The sequence below is a fragment of the Coturnix japonica genome, unplaced genomic scaffold, assembly GCF_054131305.1.
Source record: "Coturnix japonica strain WE unplaced genomic scaffold, WE-NBRP24 Scf040, whole genome shotgun sequence".
NCBI lineage: Eukaryota > Metazoa > Chordata > Aves > Galliformes > Phasianidae > Coturnix > Coturnix japonica.
Window position 1 is genome coordinate 722,909 of NW_028188943.1, and position 5,518 is coordinate 728,426.

General features: G+C 45.3%; 1 long non-coding RNA gene across 1 annotated transcript; it reads left to right on the forward strand.

Moving 5' to 3' along the window:
* Positions 1-492: 492 nt before the first annotated feature.
* LOC146752900 (uncharacterized) lies at positions 493-3,291 on the forward strand. The gene is made up of 3 exons (XR_014940293.1): positions 493-558; positions 2,037-2,111; positions 3,023-3,291. It is a non-coding gene; the product is annotated as an uncharacterized LOC146752900 (long non-coding RNA).
* Positions 3,292-5,518: the final 2,227 nt, after the last annotated feature.

Consider the following 5,518-nt stretch of genomic DNA (forward strand, 5'->3'; position numbering starts at 1 on the left):
TCAACCTCGCGCCGCTGCACGTTCTCGAGCATGAGCACATCAGTATTGACACTGACACTTAGCGCCCGCACCAATAATGCGAGAACAAACACCAAAGCCATGATCTGCAAGAGATGGGAGAGAGGGGCTCAGTGGGGCTGGGAGGGAGCGGGGCCAGGAGCCGCATGGCCCTGTGCTCAGGTAGGAGCAGTGGGTACGAGGGAGCTGGGTGGCAGCAGGGACCGAGGTCAGCGCTGGCAGGGACAGTTCCAAGCACTGCCCGTGGTGCTCCCACAGGGGCCGGTGTTTGCACCACATCCCTCGTCCAGCCCGACCTTCCCCTGCTGCTGCACTCACCATTGGCCCAGGTCAAAAATGCAGCAGCGCTGCCTGCCTGTGGCCCTAAACCCATCCCCTGCATTGTGATGCAATGCACTCCTGCTGATGTCACAAATGGGCTGCCCGACTCCACCCTTCTCAGCTGCCCAGGGTGGGCACATGGCCACTGAGCCACGGCACTGCCTCAATTTGGAGGCATATCTCTGGACAGAGCTCCTGGGGACGCTCTTTACTAAGCAGGTGGGAGCTGCCCGGGCCTTTCTTTAAAATAAAATGGGGTGGTATTTCCCATGGATGCTGTGCTCCTCATGTGCCACCCCACAGGTTATGTTCCAAACACACTGTCCCTGGAAAATCATTTGGACAGAAAAGGAAAATCAAAACTACTGCTCCTGAGGAAACATAAGAATTTGCAGCATATGCAGAAACTCATTTTAGTGCTGAAATGCCACAGAGGGAACAAAGCTGAAGATCAGTGCCGGTCATGTCAAAGTCTCAGCACCTGACATCACACAGCCCTTTGCTGATTGCTCCCTCAGCCACCGGTGGTCTGAACGTCCTCTGAGCAAAAGGCCAGATGGCTCGATCCAAGCAGCTCAAAGGGGCTCTAACAATGATGATTAGGATGCCCACATGTGCAGCAGCCTCTTCAGCTGCATGGGCTCTGGCTCCTTTGGGTGAGCTTATGCTGTAGAGAAAACAGCAGGAGCAACTGCTGTCTACCCCATGTTGCAAAATCACATGTGCACGAGGCAGGAATATTTCTCAAAGGCCAACAGAGAAAGGCTTGGCTGGGAGCCTGTGGGTGTTGAACCAAGGCAGCCCTGCAGGCACAGAGTAGTCTGGTAGGTAAGGAGACAGCCCTGTAGGACAGGAGCGTGATGGCAGCTGTCAGACCAGCTGTGCTTCACCTGCATACCTTGCTGCCTGCAGCACAAGGCTCCCAGCCATGGCTGTATTGACTTCTGGGAGGTAAGGCCAGAGTCACCTCCTGAAGCCAGGGGAGATCCCAGATCAACAGGGTTGGAAGTCATTTGAACCTCACGAGATCCCCTAGACCAAATCCCCTGCTACAGCAGGTTCCCTAGTGTAGGTTTCTCCACAGAAGATAATCGCTCTTCTTCTCTGTTTCCGGTAACAAGGATATCAATAAATATTATTAACCAACAGAAGCTGTGTAACCCAGTGAAACAGGACCTATTCTTTCCTGAATCCGAATTCAGCATTCAGATTTCTGTACTTCACCAGTCTCTGGGTGTCTGTTGTTTCCTGCATTTGGCGGAGCCTTGCAGCCGGAGCTCCAGGCTGGTGCCTTCCAGTGCCAAGCAGTGCAACTACAATGGGGGGCAAGTGGGAAGCCAGTCATCATGGTAACACTGGAGCACTTCTGACATCCTCCTCTCCAGATCCTCCTCTCAGGCATGTTAAACTTGACTCTGTGCTTATCTCAGGTCACTGTGCTTAGCGAAGGCCTTTACCAAAACAGTGTTGGAAATGTCAGTGAAGCAGCTCCTCAAACTGTTTGTATCCTGTTCCCCTTCTGCAATCTGGTCAGCCTCCACATGTGAGGTTTTGCTGCTGCTGCTCAGAGAATCACCAATGTGGGTTCCTCTGTAGGCAAACCAGTCAAAGCCCCTTGCATTATGCATCTATCCAGTGCACCCTCAATAATTTTGCACATGACAATAAACTTCCAATCTCTACTTTTTGCATTTCAGGTAAACAACTAAACTGAATACTCATTAACAACCAAGAAATAAATCCGGACAAGCACTTGAACTGCACACTCACAGGTGAGCACTCACCACAGTGTGAATGCAGACTGTGTGCACAACTGAGACAAATGTAGTTTGCAGCCCTGGAAGGAGGATGCTCTCCACTGGTTCCCATCATTTATTGCTCAATTTCCCTCAAGTGAGACAACGGAGAGAAAATCAGCTCTGTATGCAGAAACCAGGAGCTGTCTATTAATGTGCTTGATTTTCACTAACCTGAAAATCATGCTTATCTTGTTCAAGTTTTTATGCAGGTCTTACTTCATATTTTTGAAAGAAATCTTTCTATGAAGTCACAAAAAACCTGTGATTTTTTGTCAGAAGTACTTTTCTAAACAAAACAGTGATGACGTATTTCCAGTTCTTCTCCAGTCAGTTCACACATGGCCTAGTGCATCCCCTCCAGTGGTGCACTCCCCATGTGAGACAGAAATGCGATGAGAAATGTCATTAAGTGTCATTGTGTTGTTATAAACTGTGAGGTCTGGAGGCTGCCACGTGGAAGCACCTCTGATTGGGAGTGAGACACTGAAGGAAGCTCTCATTTTGAAGGGCTTTTATCCAGTTACAGTGGGCTCATAGTTTCTCTGATGATGAAAATATAATTGAGGAAGGTGCTCCTGTCAGCAAGACTGATGCTAAAGTGCTCCCAAGCTTGGAAAGTGTTTTATTGTTTTTCTGTTGTTATTGTAGCTTTAAAAGACAAGAACGGGAGAGATGGCCAGGAATTCTTTTTGTTGAGTTTGAACTTGTTCTTGGTTGTGGCTGAGGCTCCTTCTTAACAGTTCGGGTTTAGTTCTAACAATGAAACTTTTAAATAATAGACATTTTTCAAACCATTCACAGTGCAGGCTGAGTTCAACTCCCTGGGAAGCCGTCTGTGCAAAATCATGTGTGAAGGAATACTAAAAGTAAGTTTGCTTTTCCAGGCAGAATGTACTGCATAAAGCAGTCTTTAAAGCAGCCCATGCCTATGAGATCACACAAGTCATCTCAGCCTCATGCAGAAAGCACACAGTGAGGGCACGGGGCAGTCTGACCTCTACGCCTTTGGAAATTGAAAGGATTCACTGAACTTCTCCTCCAGAGAAAAGAGAGCTGTTGTTCCTTTTAAAGACCTATTTTATTTCTGAACCACAACACATCAGACCACGACCCAGCATCTGCCTTAAGATATCAAAAATAGTTTTCTTTTCAATGCTGTGTGAAATTTCAGGTTTTCCTTTTCTCATTCTAAGTGTGTAAATGCAGCACTGGCTGCTGACTGCCCGTGCTATGCTAACTTGTTTCAGAGATAATAGAGGTTTCTTCCATGAACACTGAATCTTATTTGCTGACTATTTCCAGTGGAGCACTCAGGAATATTTCTTTTAGTTTTCTTAAAAAGATAATCAAGAATATACAGATGTGCTCACAGTCTAAGTTGAGTTTGTCTCTATACTGACATCTTAATGCCCTTTTTTCCTGAAATCATGTTTCTTTTGACACCTGTCTGAGAACTGATCAGGGATGAGGGGAAGTCAGAGTTGCACCATGGTGATGCCACAGTTTTCCCTCACATTAATGCTGCACGGGAGAGTTGGTGGAGACAACTGCGGGGTGCTGAGCTGGGAGGAGGAGGAGGGGGAAACGGCACCTGCTGAGCCTTCTGTGCGCCGGCTGTGCTGTGCTGGGGCTGCATGGACTGCAGGCACTGACTGCTGCCTGCCTGCATGGGCTGCTGGGGGAGCATGGAGCTGAGCCCAGGCAGTGCCCCATCAGAGCAGCCAGCCCATCCCTGTGGGATCGGATGAACCTTTACTGCTTTGCAGTCTCTATGGGCTGAAAACAATCCTGATATAAATAATTTATATGAGAATGTTGTGGAGACAGATTTTCAGTTGTTTTCATTCATTCTCAAAACATGAAATGGTAAATGAGATAGATTTGCTCATCTACACAACACTGCTCTCCTTCACCCTCAAGCCCAGACCAGAGAGGCAGGATGACCTTCTAAGAATCACTGTGGACCCCCAGGACCAGCAGAGGGAATCCCTCCCAGTGCTGCCTTCTTTTATCACAACCAGAGCAATGTAATCACCGAGGTCTGCTCCTCAATCTGCATGTGGTGCTCATCTCAGTCAAAGAATGTCTGTGGAAGGTTGGCTTTGATTTTTTGTGTGGATTGCATCAATGACAGGTTGGACTCCAGACTCAGTGGGATCATTTTTCATTGCGCTCCTTCCTCTGCAAATCTTCCAAAAATGTTGGTTTCTGCTGAGCTAGAGGAAGGAAGGAGTTCAGGCCTCCTTTACTTTGAACTAATTCTGAATTATTCTTCCATGAAAGTGGGTGATGAAATAAAACCTTCAGTATATGCAAAAACAAAACAAACAAAGCAACAAATGCTTCACTGTCTTTGCATCCTCTAGTTGTATATAGCTGCATCTTGAGAAAGATGAAAGGAACCCAGTGCCTGAATACCACAGTAAACACAGCAAACATTCCCTTCAGTTTGAAAATAAATTCCAAACTCATGGGAGTGGAGCATTTTTCTCAGCACGTTCCTAATTTATCGAGAGCATTAAAATCAATAAAACTATTTCTCTTCAACTTGGAAGCAGACCCAGAGCTCATGAGCATTTGTCTAATTTTAAATAAAAAAGCAAGATCACTTTTCACATGCTTAGTTTACCCAGAAAATACTGTGTTAGCTCGATTCAATACATCTTTAGGACACTGAAGCAGTCTTCAATGTGTCTGTTTTCTAGTGGAGAAGAATGGAAATTCTTTGATCAAGAGAAAAGACCAAAGTTGCAAAAACTGACCAATAAAACCATTCCAACGTAAATCACATCATTGGATGCACTGGTAACATACATGTAAAAATCTGGGAAAGCACCATGTGAGGATCACTTTTAGGTAACATTTGTGTAATTCATAGGATGAGTTTTGCATGTATCAGCTTTCTATAAGTATTCAGTTAATTCAGGTATTTATGAGGCTTCCTACTGAAGCACGGAATTTTAAGTTAATATTGCAGGGTATTTTGAGACAGGATATTCAGAACTGAAAATCTCAAATATTTGTATCTGGGAATGGGTCCTGAAAGTCCTATATAGATTGAAACAAAAACAAATTGAAGACTGGTACATGTTTCTTTCATAAAGACACATAGTGAAATCATAGAAATAGGACTCCTCTATTCCAGACAAGACTGATTCTGTAATGGCAGAAGTTATTCAAGCCAGAGAAATATCAAGAAGAAGAATGCTAGCAGCATTTAACCAGCAGTATATAACCAGAAATCCGAGAGCAAGGAATATGGAAGTAAAGATGTGCAATATAAAGGTCTCCATCAGACTAACTCATTTAAAAATCTCACATTATTATACTTGATCTACATTCATAGAAATAGAAGGTGTCCTAGGACACATTGTTCCTGT